At 41.4% G+C, this 22090-nt stretch overlaps 1 long non-coding RNA gene across 1 annotated transcript; it reads right to left on the reverse strand.

Annotated features, from left to right (window-relative positions):
• Positions 1-567: 567 nt before the first annotated feature.
• LOC117662011 (uncharacterized) lies at positions 568-21596 on the reverse strand. Its single transcript, XR_004590236.3, has 2 exons — positions 21234-21596; positions 568-893 (listed from the first exon to the last, which is right to left on the reverse strand). It is a non-coding gene; the product is annotated as an uncharacterized LOC117662011 (long non-coding RNA).
• Between the last annotated feature and the right edge of the window lie 494 nt (positions 21597-22090).

Consider the following 22090-nt stretch of genomic DNA (forward strand, 5'->3'; position numbering starts at 1 on the left):
AGGGAGGAGAAGGGACTCTCTATAGATTAGCTGAGGTTCCATATTTCCTGCTTCAAACAGAGTCAAACTTGTTTGCAGGACTACCTTTGTGAGGCAGGTTACAAAGTACAAAAAAGCTGGGAACCAACAAGAAGACCATCTTGGTTTATTTATATATTTATTTATTTATTTATTTTATTTATTTATAAAATTTATTGGCCACCCATCTTACCATAGGATAACTCTGGGCAGCTTATAGCTACATCTAAGTTAAAATCTAAAAAGTTAAAATCAAAGACACATGGGGAGGGTGGGGTGGAGTGGGGGGCAGTGGAGTGGGATCTGTTATTATTTAATCAACCACCTCCATTGTGTTGCTCCACCACCGGGGCCCCAAGCTGACCAGCAAAGCCACATCTTTAGGCCCTTGGTTGGGAGCAAAATCTAAGTATTAGAAAGGGGAACTTCAAAATTGAGATCTGAAAACCAAAGAACAGATACTGTAGGTGCAGACATTGTGCTGATCCTCACTTCAAGAGAAAGCTTTCTTGTCATCTTTGAAACAGGATGCCAGCCTTATGAGGTAGACCAGATGAGCCAATTCTACTTTATTGCAAGATTACATTAATAGAATTTTCCATTGGGCTGCCATGTCTACAGCCTATGACATTAGGAAGGTCTTCTGAGATGTTTGCCATACTCACATTCCTTCTGCAGGCTAAGCTGCTTCTTATCCAATCATTCCCATGGCTTTGGTTCATCCTTCTGTCTCCCAAGGTCATTCTGACATACCATTACTCGGGGGGGGGGGTAAGAAAAAGATGCCCTGGTAGTGATCTTTTGGTGGTACCTTGAAGATAAGGCCAGCAAGGTTGTCGCTTTCCACAAAGGCAGGGGAAATGTTTCTGTTGCTGCTGTCAGATGAACAAGGAAAAAGAAATTCCAGCTAGTCATCTAGGAACCCAAACGACTTCCTTTATTTCTTCTTTTTGAATACTTCCCAGGTTCTGTTACAGAAGACCTAGCTGAGTTCTTACTTAATGTAGGCCTTATGCTTTTAATTATGTGAAGTCCTGGCAATCTACTGGAATAGAGAACGGGGACAGCATTCCATAGCATAAAAAGACAATGAGAAAGTCTCTTGAAGGGTTGAAATCTCCTGATCTTTGTGATTCTAAGAGTAGACTTGATTCTCGGGACATTTTAAATCCTCTGAATGGATGTTGACAGGAATAATATCATTCATGTCACACTTCACATTCTCTCCTTTTTACTGCTAATGTTTCAGATTGGAAAGAGACTTATAAATTGCCAAAGCCCCCCCAGATATTTGGGGGCTTTGGCCTTACAAATGAACAGAACTGTAGCAATAAAATCTTTGCCACCGCAAAGGATATTCCAACACAACAACCATATCTGACCATCTTACACTATTCTGTGCTTTTAAAGTGCCAAATGCTTGCTAGACATCTCTATGCCTAAACAAGACTCAGCCTTGGTCTTAAATCTCGTTACCTAAACACTGGAGCATGCAACCTCAGAAATATAAGTAACACTGAGGAGGAGAGGAGTTCATAGAACACAGTACAAGTTGCCAAAATCCCTGGCATGCATTGAACGGGTGGTCCTAAGAGCAAACAGATATAACTGGAAGCTGAACCACATGGAACTTTGAGAACCTCAGAAGAACTGCTTCCCTTTCTCCCCCTGGCATCAACGAATCAAATTGGAATGTTCCAGAATGGGGCAACAACAACAACAAAAATTCTAGAGAAGACTCCTTTACGGTTCCTTTGCAGTTCAAATAGCTTTGAAAACACGATTGCATTTTTATCGCCACCTCAAGAAAGAGCTGTGGTAGCACAGTGGTTAGAATGCAGTATTGCAGTTTAATTCAGCTCATTGCCAGGAGGGCAATCCTGACCGGCTCAAGGTTGACTCAGAGCCTTCCATCCTTCCAAGGGCGGGAAAATGAGGACCCAGATTGTTTGGGGGGCAATATGCTGACTCTGTAAACCACTTAAAGAAGGCTGTGAAGCACTATGAAGCAGTACATAAGTCTAAGTGCTATTGCTATCACAATAATTAAACAAAGCAAGCCATTGAATTTTGCTGTTCAAGGGATCATGCCTATAATTACTGTAATACTTGAGAAGAAATATTATAATTGGCTTCTAATTGTACACATGCTGGATTTATTTCGGATTTAATCCAGCTCACAGTTGGTCAGCCTGGAATATGTCAAAAGTAGCATATCTAGTCAAGTAACAAAAAGACCTAGGCCTGGCTGTAACACTGAGTTAGATCTATGTAGCTCCTTTTCCTGGTTAGAGGAAAACCACATCAACCACCCAAAAATTGCATTTCTTAATTTGAACTGCATATGCGATGGTCTTCTTTCACCAAATATTGTGCACATTTGGCAAACTAGCACAACATGTCAAATTCATATTGTACCAAAGTCTATTTCCCAAAGCAGGGGTGAAATCCAGCAGGTTCTGACAGGTTCTGGAGAACAGGTAGCGGAAATTTTGAGCAGTTCGGAGAACTGGCAAATACCACCTCTGGGTGGCCCCAGAGTGGGGTGGAAATGGAGATTTTGCAATATCCTTCCCCCAGGAGTGGGGAGGGAATGGGGATTTTGCAGTATCCTTCCCCTGCCACGCCCACCAAGCCACACCCACCAAGCCACACCCAGTGGTGAAATTTGGATTTCACCACGGTTCCAAAGAGTTCTCTTTCCCTATAAAAGATACATTTGGTGTTCTACTTCATTCCCAGAGTGCTTTAGAATTTATTTTGATAGATGCTAATTTCCTCTTCCCACCATTGTGTATCTTTCCACCCTGATTATTGTGCAATTTGTTAAACAGTCCTTTGTGATATAACATGGAAGAAAGAATTCATCCAGAAGCTGGAGAGTTAACTTGGAATTAAGTGAATCAGAGAAACCTGGGAGACCCAAGAGAAACACTGTACAACAAAAGGCAGAACTACAATACAACTAACCCTCACAACATACAACCACCACATAATTAGGATTAGGGCAAGAACCCCATCCCTAACTACCCTGTTTCCCCGAAAATAAGTCATCCCCTGATAATAAGCCCAACCATAAGCATGACAATAAGCATGCTTTTGAACGCATGCGCTAAAATAAGCCTCCCTCTGAAAATAAGCCCTCCCCGAAAATATTTAAACACAGAGCTGGAAATCAGGTAAGATGGCAAGAGGAGCCCCATCTTGCTCCACGCACCCCAAAATAATAAGACCTCCCCGAAAATAAGGCCAAGTGCTTATTTTGAGGTTCAAAAAAATATAAGACAGGGTCTTATTTTAGGGGAAACACGGATATGAGGATTACAGAGACATCCCATCCCTTGCAAAAAAAAATAATAAAACAATGTATTTTTCTCCTCTGGTATAAAACTAACACAGAAGGGAATTTTAGCAAATCACTAGCTAAAATCCTTGATCCTAAACTCTAGTTTTCAAATTACAGTCATATGGCTGAACGTTTTGATAGGCATCCCAAAGAAATAACACATTTTTCTTCAAGCCATACTTGGAAGCGGAACAGTTTAAAACCAGGATAATCATATCCAGGGTCAACAAAACAGAAGGACTTGTGTTTGTACGTCTGTACGCCCTAGATAGATAGATATGGAGCGACGTGTGTATGAAACTATCACTGCTTAACCAATAAAATATGCTTTACAAAACACTCAGTTGCAATCTAGTACCAATGGGACTGTAAATGCTTAGCCTTGAAGTGAAGCACTCTGGCATGAAATGAAATTGCTATTATGGAAGAGTTATTTCATTGCATGACAACTGAAACGCATGTTGTGGAAGTATTTACATATGTTCTTTTGGATGCTACAATTCATTTCACTTTGATAGAACACAGATAACATTTTTTTATAATCTTAACTATTGCCTTTCACTTATTTTTAATACTCCCCTTGCAAATTGAAAGTACAGTCTCCACCCTAGAATATTTTCCTATCGATGCACTCCCCCATCAACAGAATGTTGCTGTTTCAGGCCCACCGGTCATCCTTAGTTACCCAAACACAAGATGAAATGGAGAATCTGTTCCTGGTGAGCAACCCAACTTCACATATACATTTTGACCTTTGAATAGCCCTCCATAAACCTACAAGCAATTTTAATGATTGTTGGCTTTGCTGGTTTTAAAGGGGTAGAAGACAACAGGTGCTGCCCATGACCACTGGTGAAATGTCAGATTCTGACACTACATGCCTGTTGCTAAGCAAGAGAATTGTTAAGTGAGTTTTGCCCCATTTTACGACCTTTCGTGCCACAGGTATTACCTGTAAGTGAATCGCTGCCATTGTTAAGTTAGTAAAACAGTTGTTAAATGAATCTGGCTTCCTCGTTGACTTTGCTTGTTGGAAGGTCGCAAAGGTGATCCCATGACACTGGGACACTGCATCCGTCATAAATATGAGTCAATTGCCAAGCGTCCGAATTTTGATTGTGTGACCATGGGAATGTAAGTGTGAAAAAAGGTCATAAGTCACTTTTTCCAGTGCCATTGTAACTTTGAATGGTTACTAAACGAACTATTGTAAGCCAAGGACTACCTGTACATAGTTACTGGCCTAATCCTGTCATTTCCCCCCTCTTTTTATACATTCTACAGCAGTGTTTCTTCACCGTGGCAACTTTACGATACATGGACTTCAACTCCCGGAGTGCTTTCCTTTTTTTTTTTTTTTTTTTTAATTTGATTTATATGCCGCCCTTCTCCGGAGACTCAGGGCAGCTTACAGTGCGTTAAGCAATAGCCTTCATACTTTTGTATATTTATACAAAGTCAGCTTATTGCCCCCACAAACTGGGTCCTCAATTTACCTACCTTAGAAAGGATGGAAGGCTGAATCAACCTTGAGCCTGGCGAGATTCGATCTTACTTTAATTGCAGACAGCTGGTGTTAAATTACAGTGCTTCTGTCTGTTGAGCTATTCTTCCTATTCCTATTCCTCCTGTATCACGTTTAGTTCCTAAAAGTTGAGATGCTAATGGATGCTAAAAGATCCAGCCTAGGACTGGATCATGCAAGATAATTCCCAAATATCTGAATGTGTATTGATGTGAATCCAGATATTGAATGTGCATTGATGTGAGTCCCGGTACTTCCACCCAACGCTGCTACAAAGCCTTGATGCTATCATTCAAGCCTGCCTCTGACCAGCTTCCAATTATAATACTGTAATAGTAAGCCGTGATGGCACAGTGGTTAGAATGCAGTATTGCAGGCTAACTCTGCCCACAGCCTGGAGTTCGATCCTGACAGGTTCAAGGTTGACTCAGTCTTCCACCCTTCCGAGGTCAGTAAAATGAAGACCCAGATCATTTAGTGGGGTGGGGGGATATGTTGACATTGTAAACCTCCCAGAGAGCGCTATAAATTATTCAGAATGCTTGCAGAAAAACACAAAAATTTATATTCTCTTAAACATCAAATTCTTCTCCTTAAACTACTGTGATGGTGTTATTTTGCTAGGTAGTTATACTGTTTGTTTTATCCCTAATCTGGGTGCAAACATTATGTCTTTCCAATGCACAGGTCAGTTTAAGTCAATGGGGAGAGACCTCCACTGACTTCACTTGAATGTCAGAATGTAAGGCATCTGGATGGGGAATAAGCCCTCCTTTCTGCTTGTCAGTTCTGACAAAACCAATTTGAGTAAAGCACTTGTCATCCAAGTGGATAGCACATATCTAATGAAGGAGAAGGAGGAGTCCGCGTGTTTCCATTTACACTGCATTGCTCCGATTGCCTCTCTTGATTTACGCTGCGGAATGCTATGCCAAATTGGCATTCTCCTGAACTGGAATAGAGAAAGCATCCCATTGCAAGTTCCAAAATAATTAGAAACAGAGTACACTTGGAAAAAAAGGGGGGGGGGTTGAAAAACCCAAAGACGTCACTGACCAAATATTTTATTCCTTTTCTTGCTTATTTAATGATGGTCATTGTAGCATATTGTTGATGCCAATAACCCTGGAATTTTGTCTTGCTTGAACATGAGACTGGCTCACAAAAAGAAACAGACAGACTATCAAACTTATATTTCATGCAATTAATGTCATTTGCCTCCTGCTCTTGGCTGAGTGAACATAACAGTATTTTCTTCCTGCTTAATTTAAGCAATCAGCTTCAGGGATTCTAAGTTTACCCCACATAGCTTTCATAATTAGATCTGAGTGTGCCCACCCACTACTCTATGGGTTGGTTTATTGTAACAGAATGGATACATTTTGTAAAAATAATATTTTAAATACACACACACACGCACACACACACACACACACACCAAAATTGAAAAGCTCTTACTGCTATTTTTTTTTCCTCATTCAGGGAATGTCGGACGACATTCAGGGAATATGGAGCTTTCCTTCAAAACACTTTTTTGCCAATCCAACCTATCCTTTCCTTCTTAGATTTCAAAAGTTAAATTGGAAAGAACAAACATGGAATAGCTTCCTCTCTTGAGAAAGCAAATTCTTCCTGCTTTAACTTCAGCCAAAGATAGTTTGAGGACAGAGTTGCTCGCAGTATTTTTTATTTTTGCCTCTGGGAACCAAAATATTTGGTTCAGATTTTGGATAATGGGATGTTGCAGAACCCGGAGATGGAAGAACAGAAGAGAAAGAACTGGAGAAAATTACAACATACAAAGTCTTGCAAATAGAAGTAGAACAAAAGTGGAGAAAGAAAGCAAAGTAGTAATAGGCAGGGGTGAAATCCAGCAGGTTCTGACAGGTTCTGGAGAACCGGTAGCGGAAATTTTGAGCACCAGCAAATACCACCTCTGGCTGGCCCCAGAGTTAGGTGGGAATGGAGATTTTGCAATACCCTTCCCTCAGGACTGGGGAGGGAATGGGGATTTTGCAGTATCCTTCCCCTGGAGTGGGGTGGGCATGAAGATTTTGCCGGTAGTAAAAAAATTTGGATTTCACCATTGGTAATAGATGCCTTGGGTGCAATCCCAAAACATTTAAAGCACTCAAATGCCAATGTTTAATGATTACTTATCATAGGATCATATGTTCTCCATCGGCATTGACAAAATCACCATCAGTCAATTGCAAAAGGCAGTGTTATATATATATATACACCATATATATATATATATACACCATATATCCTCTCTCAAAACTAGTCTAAACATCTGGTTGACTATGGGACCAACCCTAATAATTTAAACTTGTATGCCACCTGACTCTCAACAACTCTGGCTGACCCACAATAATCAAACAAAGAAATTACAATAAAATCAATAAAAGATAAACAGAGATAAGTGTAATGAAGTAATTGATCTTACTCTCCCTCGCCAAAAACCTGGTGAAGAAGCAGGTCTTCACAGCTGTCAAACAACACAACAGTGAGGGCAAATCAGGATCACGGATTTTTACACATTGTTTAGGACAAGACTGGTTGGCAGCTTGGCCACATAGAATAATAATAATAATTTTTAAAAAGTAAGAAATACCATACTAAACCCTATCTAATCTAGCATAGCACGGAAACGGCATTGGTCGCGTTGGTAGATGATCTCTGGAGGGCTCGGGACAGAGGTTGCTCCTCTGTTCTGGTCCTATTAGATCTCTCAGCGGTTTTTGATACCATCGACCATGGTATCATGCTGCACCGGTTGGAAGAGTTGGGGATGGGGGGCACCGTGTTACGGTGGTTCTCCTCCTTTCTCTCTGACCAGTCGCAGTTTGTGTTGGCAGGGGGGCAGAGGTCGACCTTGAGGCCTCTCATCTGTGGAGTGCCTCAGGGGTTGGTCCTCTCGCCCCTTTTGTTCAACATTTATGTGAAGCCGCTGGGTGAGATCATCCGTGGCTTTGGGGTGAAGTACCACCAGTATGCTGATGACACCCAGCTGTACATCTCCACCCCAGGCCACCCCAACGATGCCCTTGAAGTGATGTCTCAGTGCCTCGGAGAGGGCACGCATTCTGGGAGTCCTCCTGGATACGCAGCTGTCCTTGGAGGAACATCTGACTGCTGTAGCCAGGGGGTCCTTTTGTCAGGTTCACCTGATTCGCCAGTTGCGACCCTTTCTTGATCGGGATTCCATGTGCACAGTCACTCATGCCCTCGTCACCTCTCGCCTGGACTACTGCAACGCTCTCTACATGGGGCTCCCCTTGAAGAGCACCTGGAGGCTCCAACTGGTCCAGAATGTGGCCACGTGGGTAATTACGGGAGCTGCATGGCACTCCCACATAACACCGCTCCTGCACGAGCTGCACTGGCTCCCAGTGGTCTTCCAGGTGTGCTTCAAGGTGTTGGTTACCACCTTTAAAGTGCTCCATGGCATAGGACCTAGTTATCTTTGAGACCGCCTGCTGCTACCGACAACCTCCCATCGACCCGTGCGCTCCCACAGAGAGGGCCTCCTCGGGGTGCCATCAGCCAAACAATGTAGGCTGGTGACCCCCAGGAGGAGGGCCTTCTCTGTGGGGGCACCTACTCTATGGAACCAGCTGCCCCCTGAGATAAGGAGAATCCAAGACCTTGGTGTCTTCCGCCGTGCCCTTAAAACTTTCTTTTTTCATCAAGCCGGGCTGGCTTAACATATTTTTAAATTTTAAATTTTTAATTGGTTTGTCATTTTAAACTGGGGCCAAATTAATATATATTCTTTTAATTGTTCTTAATGTTTGTATTGTATGTTTTTATCTGGCTGTACACCGCCCTGAGTCCCTTGGGAGAAGGTGCGGTATATAAATTTGAAATAAAATAAAATAAATATCATTCATACAACGGGCAACCAGCTGCATACATGGAGCATAGCAGCATCAGAATACTAGCAGCATTGCTAATTATAGCTATATTTAATGCCTTTGAACAAAAAGTCTATGAACAATTTTAATTACCAAAATTGAGAGCCGCCATTTCACATTCTGATGTGTAAATATTTCTTCTTTTCCTTTGCATCAGCTTTCAGGTATCCATCATGGACTCCTTGCCAATTCTTCTCCTAAACCGAGCTACATCTTTTCCTTAGTTTTGGAAACCTTTGCAGTTGTCTCCTAAAAATATCCAAAATCTTTAGATATCCAAATGTTGATGCTTTATATCAATTTTGGCTGGCAATTTCCACAGATGAGGAATTGGTACAGCATTGTTTCAGAGGCTCCCTGCCAAGTGAAGTTAAATTGTACATTACATGTATATTACACTAGAATCCATAACTAATCATTAAACGTTGGCATTTGAGTGACAACCAAGCTGCTACAAGCATTCATCATGAAAATAGTTTTAACCATAAACATACATATGCTTCACTGCCAGACGAAACAAAGAGCAAGCAGAGTCTATCACAGATGCTAAATCTGGCCTACTTTCCTACCACAGAGTAGAGTTCATAATTTCATTATTAGAACTCTGTACAGAATAGCGAAATGACTAGTTTCGTGAGGCTGGTTGGTAGCTTCTCCCCACTTCAAAACTCTTCTGGAAAAGAGTTTGTTTGAAGTCTATTTAGAAAACACTATGAGTCTAATTAGTAAGTAACCATTAGCCATTGTGAGCAAGATAAAACAGTGTGCTCCCACAATGCTTTCAAGCTAATGAGCTGCAGGCAAAAATGCAACTGATATACTTCGCTTCTTGTTACCCTCAATTTCTGCAACTATTTAGGCTATTTGCATCAAATCAATCGACAAAATTATTACATGTTGGACTATTCATGGAAACAACAACCGTTTTAATGGTACAAACCAGGATACGCTGGAGAATGCATGTCATACCAGTAATAAAGCCAGTTTGATTAAGATCAAACAGTGTTAAGTCACAAATGCTAAAACAGTATCTTTGAACACATTTTCCAGAATGGAATTTCTTGGCCACTGCAACTGATGCTTCTCTTCACTGGATGCTAGAACTTGTTTCTGTGAAATATTGACAATTTGAGTTTTTATAAAATTAGAAAGAACTACCGTATTTTTCGGAGTATAAGACCCCCCTAAAAGGGGGTGAAACTTTAAGTACGTCTTATACACCAAATGTAGCCCTGCCCACCCACTGGCCCCCACCCTTTGGCCTCTGCCTCGCAGCAATTACCTCCTTGCAGCAAACAGCTCCTTTCAGCTTTAGCACAGCCTAATTAGCACAAGTTGATTGGATCAACCTCCCGACTCTCAGCTGATTTGCTCTCAGCTGTTTTGTGCAGGGCTCTGCTACTTGCTGCAAGGAAGAAAATTGCTGGAGCAGATTTTTTTTCCCCCTTGTTGCTAATCATGCTATGCTGAAAACGAAAATGAAAGTAAAACAGGCTGATTGCTGTTTGCTGCAACAAAGCAAAATTGCTCAGAGGCAGAGGCAGAAGCAGATTTCTTTTTCTTCTTTTCTTCACCAAAAAAGGTAGGTGCGTCTTATAGTCCGGTGCGTCTTATACTCCAAAAAATACGGTAAATATTGTATTACTATTATTATCACCGTGTGGTTTATCCAACAAGTAAACTTAGAAGACGGAATAGCTGAAGGTGTTTGGGGTCCCCAACTCTGTAAATCATTAGTTTTGGATGAAGTAGCACTTCCCCATTTGGGATTGGTGTGGAGACCAATGAGTAGAGTGGCTTACTACTCCTTTGTTACAAAATCCACCCAAGCAAGCAAGAAAGACTGAAGTTATGGAGCACAAGCTGTTCTCCACTGTGAAAGCCCAAGAGAGAGAAAGAGACAGACTTAACCACCAGACATTGGTCATTTCTCTACTAATGACTTAAAATGCCTGCTGGAGTCATCCAATCATTATGCTATAATAACAGTAATGATGACAAGCAATAGCTGAGTAACGCTATGAAGAAGCTATAAGTCACTAGTAAGGAAGTAAACCAAGACAAATATCAAAATACAAAATGCAGCTTTTTGACTGCTGTTTCCAAGCACCTACATGGAATTTATTAGCCAATGCCTGAATCTAGGGAAGTAAAGAAAATATCAGACCGTCTGCAACAGCTCCACATAAGCTGAATATTTGTTATTCATTTTTAAAATATTATGGTTTTCACCAAGTTTATCCATCACATTTGTATAGATATTACTATCTACGCTACAGCTGAAAAGTACATAATACGTTTATTAAATAAAAAGCAAGTAGAAAAATGGAGATTGCTGATAATGGACAAAGAATCAAATTTTATACAATTTTAAAAATTTAAACCACAATTGTAAGAATCCACACCCAGCATCTTTTAGAAAAAAAGGGTTCAACTGATAAATGACAGTTGTGGGCGATAATGAATTAAAATGTTCTTAAATCCTTCCCTTTGCTTTCAAAAATGCAGTCTCCAATATCAGTAAATCATTTCAATAGATATGCAGCATATCTATTGGGCATGCCCTTTCCGTGATGTCTAAGTGCCTGGAGGCGGTACGGGTCTGGATGGGTAGAAACAGGCTCAGACTCAAACCCTCCAAGACCGAGTGGCTGTGGATCCCAGCATCACCTTATCTAGTTACCTCATCACTTTTGATGGGAGGGGAGTTACTTACTCCCTCTGAAAAGGCTCGCAATCTTGGCGTCCTCCTTGATTCACGGCTGTTCCTGGTGGATCATCTAACAGCCATAACAAGGGGGGCCTTTGCACTAGGTTCGCCTAGTGCGCCAGTTGCGGCCTTTCCTAGACAGGGATGCCCTCCGTACAGTCACTCAAGCTCTCATTGTCTCTCGGTTGGATTACTGCAATGCCCTCTACATGGGGCTGCCCTTGTGGTGCACCCGGAGGCTCCAGCTAGTCCAGAATGCAGCCGCGCGGGTTGTTACGGGAGCTTCCCGTTACTCCCATGCAACACCTCTCCTGCGCGAGCTGCACTGGCTGCCGGTGGCCTTCCGGATCCGCTTCAAGGTGCTGGTATTGATCTATAAAGCCCTACATGGCATGGGCCTGGGATACTTGCAGGCCCACCTCCTGCCGGCCTCCCACAGCCCAGTGCGTTCACATAGAGCTGCCCTCCTCTGGGTGCCGTCGGCCAGACAATGTTGGCTGGCAACCCCCAGGATGAGGGCATTCTCTGTGGCCCCACCGACCCTCTGGAATGGGTTACCCACCGAGCTCCGGATGGCTCCTGATCTCTGCACTTTCCGCGCTGGCCTGAAGACATGGCTCTTCCAGCAAACTCCTTGATCAACTACGAGGTTTCAATTTTGGGGATTTTAATTTTCATATTGGTTTTAGGTGTTATTGTTGTTGCTTTATTGGTGTGAGCCACCCCGAGTCCTTCGGGAGGAGGGTGGCATATAAATTTTAATAATAGTAATAAATAATATGTATTTCACAGTAATTGGTAAATGGAGAGGAGAGAAGAGGAGAAGGGAGGAGAGGACATGAGAGGAGAGGAGAGGAGAGGAGAGGAGAAGGAGAGGAGAGGAGAGGAGAGGAGAAAAGAGAAGAGAAGAGAAGAGAAGAGAAGAGAAGAGAAGAGAAGAGAAGAGAAGAGAAGAGAAGAGCTTTGAACATGCAGCTGAATAACATCTGGACATATATCTGTGACTGTTTGTATAAACAGAGAAAAAATAGTGCATGTCAGAAAATGTGCCCCTGTTTTTGTACCAAATATACAAATTACCTTCCAAGGTGTGCTGCCTTAATTTATTCCATTTAGACGGGTTGTTTACTTTTAGTTGTTTATTTTTACCATAAAACGCAAAGTATTTTATAGGGCTTTAATCACACACCAAGTATTTACAGGGCAGCATTCACTCTTACTGTATTGTCTTAGTTGACATTCCACTCTTAAATGAATGGAGTCAAATGATATCTACTTTGCAGATAATCATTTTGAAGGTATCTGACTTTCAGAGTCCTTCATTGAATTATCTAGACCAAGAGGGACTCCAAGGTAGCATTTAAGGGAAAATGCATACCTGGCTACAAAACCAGAGAGATGACCAGCTTCAAATTTTTAATTTGACTGATTTTGCCTGCATTGATTTTACTGTTATGTTATATCTGAATTTTAAATTTTTTTTTTCCTAAAATGCCTTGAGCACTTATATACAACAGAAAGGCAGGGTATATTGAATGAATGAATGAATAAACGAACAAACAGATAACCAGCCTTCAAATACAACCCTGAATCATTTATACGAATGAGACAGAAACCAGTGGTTGGCAGTCAAAGATGATTATTACCAAAACATACAAGAACTTCTAATTCCAGGGCCAAACACTGTATTCTATCAAGAATCAGTTCTTCTAGAGGTGAGGAGGAAGGTGACTTGAGTTTAAAATCCTGAAAGTACAAACCAGTGTACTTTCAAATTTTTTTACTACCGGTTCTGTTGGTGTGGCTTGGTGGGCGTGGCAGGGGAAGGATACTGTAAAATCTCCATTCCCTCCCCACTCCAGGGGAAGGATACTGTAAAATCTTCATTCCCTCCCTAATCTAGGGGAAGGTTACTGGAAAATCCCCATTTCCTCCCGATCAGCTGGGACATGGGAGGCAGAGAATAGATGGGGGTGGGGCCAATTAGAATTTCTCCGAACTACTCAAAATTTCCGCTACCAGTTCTCCAGAACTAGTCAGAACCTGCTGAAACCCACCTCTGGTACAAACATATTTTACATCTTTACTCTAGCAGTGGATAATCAGCTGATAGGTAAGCTTAAGCTTTTGAGCTGAGCTGGGCCCCAGCTGAGAATTTTCAGCCAAGTGAAGCCAAGTAGTTATCATAAGCCACGGGTGTCAAACTCATGGTGTCACGTTGCCGTCTCGTGACGTTTAGCAGCGTTTTTCCCTTTGCGGACCTGGGGTGGGCGTGGCCTGCCTGTGATGCATCTGGCCCATGGGCTGCCAGTTTGACACCCCTGTCATGAGCCTCAGAAGGCCTTTGATAAATTGCTGAGCATTAGCAATTGAGCCCTGGTGGTGCAGTAATTAGAATCCAGTATCCCAGGCTAACTCTGCCCACAGTCAGGAGTTCGATCCTGACCAGCTCAAGGTTGACTCAGCCTTCCATCCTTCCAAGGTGGGTAAAATGAGATTATTTGAGGACAATATGCTGACTCTCTAAACCGCTTAGAGAGGGCCGTAAAGCACTATGAAGCACTCTAAGTGCTATTGGTATCAAGAAGACGGTCAAATGAAATCCTTTCTCACATCTCTCATGTAATATTAAGTATCCCTTGCACTATTATTATGATATAATTATAGAACAAACCATTTCACCAAAACCAAAAGGTGAAGCTGGCTGGTGCTCTTCTGCATCAAAAACTTCAAAAGAAGATCTTCAGTTTTGCAAATATTGTAACCACCTTTTTTTTTTCCACAACCAGTGTCAAATATCAAAAGAAGCAATCAAGACAGTGGGCAAGTTTAAATTGGGAAACATCCAAAATATCATGAAGAATTTCCTGTTCTGGATGATGCACTTCCAGAAATGTACAAACTACACCCAAAACATTTATATCAGCCTGTTCTAGGGGGAGGGGGGAGGAATATTCGGGGGGAGGGGAAATAGTGATTCAGAGCTAAATCATTCTATTTTGGACCTCTAAATGATACTATTATGCAGATCATCACAATTTGATTTCAAATAGGCACTTTTTCATACTTCTTTCATTCTATAGAACCGGTACTAAAACCGGCGGAAGGCTCCGCCCATCAACCCCGACATCATCAAAACGCTCCTGCGCATGTGCAGAAGCTTCTGCACTTGCGCAGAAGAGCGCACGAGCGAAGCGAGTGCACACGCGGGGGACCGCTGCAAACCGGTAGTAAAGGTAAGTAGAACCCACCCCTGCTGTGTGGAGCAACTTTAAAAGCCACATTTAGGGATCAAGATGATTAGTGGGAAGAGAGAAAACAAAACAAGCTTTCAATGGTGTTACACACAATCATAAGAACGATCAACTGTTCTAGTATTTTGGACTACAATTCCCCAAAGAAACATTACATTAAGAACTTTGGGGGCACCTTCATTATGACAGAGTCAGTTTGAGGCAATAGTTAAGGCACTGAGCTAGAAACTGGAAGACCATGAATTCTAGTCCTGCCTTGAGAACAAAATCAGTTGGGTGACCTTGGGCCAGTCACCCTCTTTCAGTCCTAGGAAGAACACAATGGCAAACTACTTCCAAAATTGCAAGAAAACTGTAGGGATTTATCCAGGCAGCTCCCAGAAGTATTTGACTGAGAATCAGCTGCCCCCAGAGATAAGGAGAATCCAAGACCTCCGTGCCTTCCGCCGTTCCCTTAAAACTTTCCTTTTCCAACAAGCTGGGCTGGCCTAACAATGCCTTTTAAATGATTTTAAATTTGTATGTTTCTTAAATTTTTGGCCAAATTGAGATATTTCCTTTTAATTTGTTCTTAATGTTTATATTATGTGTTTTTATCTGGCTGTACACCGTCCTGAGTTCCCAGGAAGAAGGGCAGTATATAAATTCGAAGTAAAATAAAAATAAATAAAAAATAAGTCAAAGGCATGTGAACATACACAAACACACATTTGATATTTTTGGTGACAGGATAGATTTTATTTATTAACAATGATATTTATACCCAGGCATGAAGTGTTAAATTCCACCCTGAATTACTTAGCTTGTTTGGGCACAAAGGCTTCCTACAAAAACCACTTTTGAAGGAAATGTTTAAGCCATGTAAATTACATGCCAACTAATCTTAGTGAAGTTGTTATCCATTTTCTCTTAGGAAAATCTGACCCTCTTTGGAGAGAATCCTACAAGATGTATCCAGGCTAATCAATTGATCTTAGCCTGCTGTTTGTTGTGACATCCACTTGGAAAATATTTGCAAAAATTAATTCAGTATGTTCAGTAAAAAAATAAATAAAAAAGAGAGCAAAACAAAACAAACACGGTGAAGCCAATATTCTGGATATATCAGCATTAATATTTACTATCCCTTTAAACTACATTTTTATAAAGTAATGCTGAAATTGTTATTCTCCCAAAAGAGATGACATAACTCTTCAATTCTAGCTTGTATGGTTAAGATTGCTTGTAATTGGATAGGCCTTTGATTGTCAAAATTCTATGGCAAAGTTTATTTAACGAATGCTGTAACTAGGAAGTAATAGGTTAGCAATAACCAGCTTTTTGACAATGGTCTCTCAATTGAAGTCCAAGAGTACAAAGAGCCAACATTGGTGATGAAACACATGTTTTTGCATTCAAAAGATTGCAGGTACAAATTTTGGCATCTCCAAGCAGAAAAGTTATTTTAGCTTGGGAGGTTGCTTGCTAAACCAGACTTTATTTTCCTGTCCGGAACACTTTTGTCATTTTTGTGGTTATTCTTGGGAAACTACCAAAACAAAGATACTTTAACATGGCTTTGCAATGAGACTGTTGAGCTTCATTTATAAACATTTACAATTGGAAAGTGGGTCTTCTGCTTGTCACAAGCTGAACTTCACAAGGACTGGAGACAGTGGTGGGTTCCTCCCGGTTAGATCTGGTTCGGCCGAGCCAGTAGCGGTGACGATATGACATCACCGAACCGGTTCTCCCCCCCACCCTCCCACCCACCCTCGTTATTCTTACCTTTTATTTGGTCCGACCCCCAATCTATTGCTGCCTCCTGAGTCCCAGCTGATGACTAGAGGGAAAAAAACTGTTTAAACTCTTGCCGGGGCTTCAAAGGGCCGTCCTACAGCTGATCAGTGTTAAAAGCAAACAAATGAGTTGGGTTGTAAGTGCGAGGACTGGTCGTAAGTGCGAGGACCTTCCAGAAATGATTCTGTCCAGCTAGCCACGCCCACCTAGTCACACTATCTCCTAGCCACACCCACAAAATAAGCCACGCCCAAAGAACCGGTAGTAAAAAAATTTAGAACCCACCCCTGGCTGGAGAGTGAAAGTTGAGGCTATGTCAGATTGATGCCAGAATTTTGGAAGAAGAGACAAGTTTTTATATTTTGTAATTGATAAACTTTTTTAGGATATGGCAAGGGTGGGGACAGGATCCCCACCTAAAAATAAGGGGAAACGTGGAAATAATGTTTGTACCAAATTTTCAGCATTTGCAGTACCTTCAGGATTTGGGGGCGTATTTAGGACATGTCAGGTGAAGGCAATTTTTAAAAAAAGTTTGGAGATGGCATCCATGATATGAAGACTTCTGTAGCCATGAAACAGAGACATTTGCTACTTGGGAGAAATATTATGGCTCATCTTCACAAAATATTAAAATGCAGAGATATCACCCTGTCAAAAAAAAAAAACCTACATATTTTCAAGGCCATTGTTCTTCCAGCTGAAACAGATGTCTGCAAAACTCACGATTCTTTGAATATATGCTTTTGAAACAGGGATGAAATTGCTGAGAATACCACAAGAATAATTAATTTTTTATAAATAAAAAATAATAAATAAAATAATTTCAGTTGTTAAGATGCTGATCTTGTTGGCTGGAAAGACGGCAGCCCAGGTTCAAGAGTCAAATGCTGCAGAATGGGGTGAGCTCCATTTTTGCCCCAGCTCCTATCAAACTAGCAGCTCAAAAGCATGGAAATGCAAATAAATAAGTAGGTACCACTTCCCTTAGGTGGAAAGGTAATAGAGCTCCATAACATCATACTTGGTCAGTGAACAGTAACAACAATTCCCAATAATAAGAAGAAAGGAAACTGTATGTTGATTGACTAGAGGTAGCTTTAAAATCTTATGCACCAACTCTGTCACATGAACTTTATTTGCTTTAAAGATGCCAGAAACTGAATCTGGGACTCTTTACATACAAAACAAGTGTTGAATTACTAAATTCTGATCCTAAGACAGAAGTTGGAGACCCAGGGAAGGAAAGAAAAATACATTCTGTAACCTACTTTGTGAAAACCTTCTGTTTGAAAGACAGCAGAAAAACCCTACATTTACACACACTCACCAATTTGCCAAAAGAAAAATAAACGTTTTCAATGAAAGCCAATGAAAGAAAGCAATTAGCTGGAAACAGATCACCAAGAATTCCACAACAAATCTGTACTTCATTGGCATGTATCATGCAGCTATGATCCTTAAGATACCCAAAAGAATCAGACGAAATTCATGAAAGTTGTAATAGGAAACAGACATGCTTACTTTCCCAATAGCCTTATTTATTCCACCTACTAATGATTCAACAAGACTAATAATTTGCTATGTCTCAAGACTATTGTTTATATTTTAGAGCTGCCTTCAAGGATGGGGGCAACTGACATAGCATTCTGTTCAATCTCTCAACATTCTGAGCCAATCTGGAAAAAAAAATATGGTTCAGGAACAATTGGATATAAACAATGATACAATTGGAACAGTGGTGGGTTGCTCCCAGTTCGGTCCGGTTCTTGCGAACCGGTAGTAACGGTAGCGGGAAGCTCCGCCCATCTGCCTGGACATCATCATGAACAATCTGCACATGCGCAGAAGCTTCTGCGCACACACTCCCATTGCGAACCGGTAGCGGTGGTAAGTAGAACCCAACCCTGAATTGGAAGTATTGGCTGCTAATTTTATTCCTAAACAGGCAGTGGAGTTGGAGAAACTCTGGATAGCCCAAGTATAGGTGAGCTGATTCCCTTCAGAAGTTTTTTTATTCAAGTGAACAAATGTGATCTTGAAAAGATATTTTATAGATACAAGGTGCCATTTATTATTAATCTTTAAAATATGTCACTTACTGAAAACTCTTAATCTGAAAATTGTCCAAGTTTTGGGAAAGGAAATTCCACTTCTGCTAAATTTTAGCTCATCAACTAACCTTGAGACTAATAAAGCTTCATGATGCTAGAGTAGCTGAATTGAGGAGAGGTGCAGAATGGTCAAAGACAATTCCTGTTAAGAGTAATTGGTGACTAACTGTCCCATTGACATATTTTCTAAAATTTGAATGGGGAGTGGAATAAGAAAGAGAGCCTCTACTTGATCGGTGTCAGGCACTGCTGGATGACTATCTTCTGGAGACAAGGAAAGTCTAACAAATTCCAAATGAACAATTTAAAGTGAACCCATGAAAAGTCTGAGAGCAATTTAGTTGAGTTTAAATTACATTTAAGGCAATTATTCTTGGAACAGATAATGCATGAAGCACAAACCAGTATCAACATATTTTCTTCATACACCTTAAAATGGCAAGAAAATTGTACCCTCTTTGCTACAAAACCTTCTACTAAGAAATGTAGAAAATCATGTATTATTCTAGTCCTAAATTTTCAGTAGTACAGCCTTGGGAGTAATACAGTACAGACAGACATAAACAGAAATGTTCAATGTGGGAAGTTGACTTACACTGTACTTATACACTTATACTTTCAGTGATTCCCAACAATATTTCTTAGGTTCCTATATTCTCTTTATCTCCTAGTTCTTTCTCAGCTTTTATTGACTTTACACCCTAACACACCAAATTTCAATGATAGGGAAACCTAGGAAAATAATGCAAATATTTTAATATACCTTTTCCCTGCTCTACTCAAGAGTACTTGTTACTCAAGAGTAACAAGAGCTTCTGTCTCTTTCAAGTATGGGAGAACTTTGGTATAATGTCCTCTACCTCTTTCATACTATCCCATTTGCTTTTGCCCCTGGACCAAATGGGAACAACCCAACTAAAAGAAAAGAAAAGTCACATTCAATCTCTGCTCTTTAGACATTGCCTGTCTACTCAGAGAAGGCAGGTAAACAGTGACACCAAGAACAAGGTGAGGGTGTTGGGGAGATCAGAAATGGGGATGTTGGAGAATTTAGTATATTAGATTCCTAACCAAATGTGTCTATTTTCAGACTGCCACTGCATAGGTGAATCAAAAGGGTACTGTTACGCATGCAATTCCAGGTAACTACTTCATTATGTTCTACCTATAATACAGGAATCTTCTCAGTTTGGCTACACACTCCTGGGAACAATTAGATAAGGCTCCAAGGAACTTGGGTGTGTGGGGTTAATCTTAGATCTTTTGTGGTTACGCAGTGAGTCCAGGCTAACTCCACACTTGAGTCCTCCTCCCTGCCAGGTTGGGTACCTTTCAACAGGTATATACATAATTAAACCCATTTTTGTATGATATGATTTACAGCTAAAAAAAATGCCCTGAAGGTCACTGGGGAAAAAAATGTACAAGTATATGTATGTATACTTGTACATTGTATATTATGAGAATTATTCAGAAAATAATGGTCTTTCCTCAGGAGAAATGTTTTTTAAAAGTGTATACACTCAGATAAACATATAGATAATGTTTACTTGTCCTCTGCATCCTCAGTGAAGAAGTGATCCCCAAGAAGTCTGAGACTGGACAATCACTAATGGTACCAGCCAGTGGTGAAATTCAAAATTTTTTATTACTGGTTCTGTGAGCGTGGCTTGGTGGGCTTGGTGTGGCTTGGTGGGGATGACAGGGGAAGGATACGGCAAAATCTCCATTCCCACCCCACTCCAGGGGGAAGGATATTGCAAAATCTCCATTCCCACCCCCCTCTGGGGCCAGCCACAGATGGTATTTGCTGGTTCTCTGAACTACTCAAAATTTCCGCTACCAGTTCTCCAGAACCTGCCAAACCTGCTGAATTTCACCCCTGGTACCAGCCCAGGAACATTCCTAAGTAGACCCCCCTCCACCTGTCTCTCCCCAATACCGTTAAATCAGGACAACTCAACAAAATCCTTCTAGGAACTTTCCATCATTAAAATGAAATCCGGCATACAGTTAAATTCAGGTTGGCAATATCACTCTGAGGTTTGATGATCCCACAGAGGATGTGCAGGAAAACTTTACCCAGGCAATAATGGTCATTACGTTCTGTGCATTCCACCATCCGTAAAGCTAAAAGATAATCTTCAACAGTGCTGGGTGGATTGTCCCAGTTGTTGCTTTTGACACATGATTTTATTTTATTTTTTGCTCCATCTGGTCAATGTAGCAGCAGCTGCAAACATTAGCTGGGGTCAGTAGTTAAGTATAGCCAGCTGTGTTTTACAGGACTTGCCCTTATAAATAATTGAATAACTCCCTCCCTCTGTCCTATGCTGAGTAGAGCAGGGAGGTAGAGGAAAATAAGCCAACTGAGCTGTAAAATAGTATAACAATGTTTTCAGACCCATTTGGATAACAGGCCTATGGGCTCTTTTTATTATTAAGAAAGGGGGGTGGGGGGGAAGCATTGCTATCAGTCAGAGTACTGGGCACCAGCCCAAAGGTTACCAAAGAGACATCAGCTTGTTCCAATCAAAAACACAACTGTGTAAAAGGCAACTTCATACCTCTAGTGCAACTCTTGGATTGGCTCAGGATCAAGCAGCCTGATTAAGAGCTTTTAAGACATGGCGTTGTTGCCAGCTGTATGACCCCCTGCTCAGAAATGGCCATTCTGACAGTCGAGCGCACAACCTGGAATACATGGAAGCTTTACGGATGACTCCCTCAAGTGATACTCATAATCCAGATGAAGTTCAGTTTTCCTGGAAACAGATGAAAGAAAACGATGATGCACGGGTCAGTTTAGTCGGTTCTCGTATGTGTTGATTCACAGAGTTTTAAAAGAATTTGAACAATGCACATCCCAAAGAAGATGTTGAACAAGGGGTCAGGCTAAACATGGCATGAAAGAAGGCATGATTGCAACTCGTATCTTCCCCCACCCCCAAAATGGACTACTGTGGGGCCACTAACCCAGAGGTGTCAAACACAAGGATGTGATCGGATTCGGCCTGCAGGGCCATCCTGGAAAATGTAAAGTGCTGGCCTGCGTTGTTTTGGCCCAGTCTACCCATGTCGCTTTGGCCCAGTCTACTCAATGCAAAGAGGAAATATTGGGCCAGCATGGCTTCGGCCCAGTCTACCCAGTGGGAAGAGGAAACATGCCAGCAGTTTGGGTAGTGGTGTTAAGCTGGCCATGCCTACCCAGTCAGCCACGCCTAGTGAGTGGCATCAAGCTGGCCACACCCACACAGTTGGCCACACCCACCCAGTTGGCCACACCCACCCGGCCCCCCGAGTTCAGCCACAGTCCTGATGCGGCCCTCAACGAAATTGAGTTTGACACCCCTGCACTAACCATAGAAAGAAGCAGATTTTCATCAGTGGGAGACAAAAAGAGACTTTAAACACCTTCACTGCA

Source organism: Pantherophis guttatus, chromosome 2 (assembly GCF_059756535.1).
Source record: "Pantherophis guttatus breed Tessera chromosome 2, ASM5975653v1, whole genome shotgun sequence".
In the NCBI taxonomy this organism is placed as follows: domain Eukaryota; kingdom Metazoa; phylum Chordata; class Lepidosauria; order Squamata; family Colubridae; genus Pantherophis; species Pantherophis guttatus.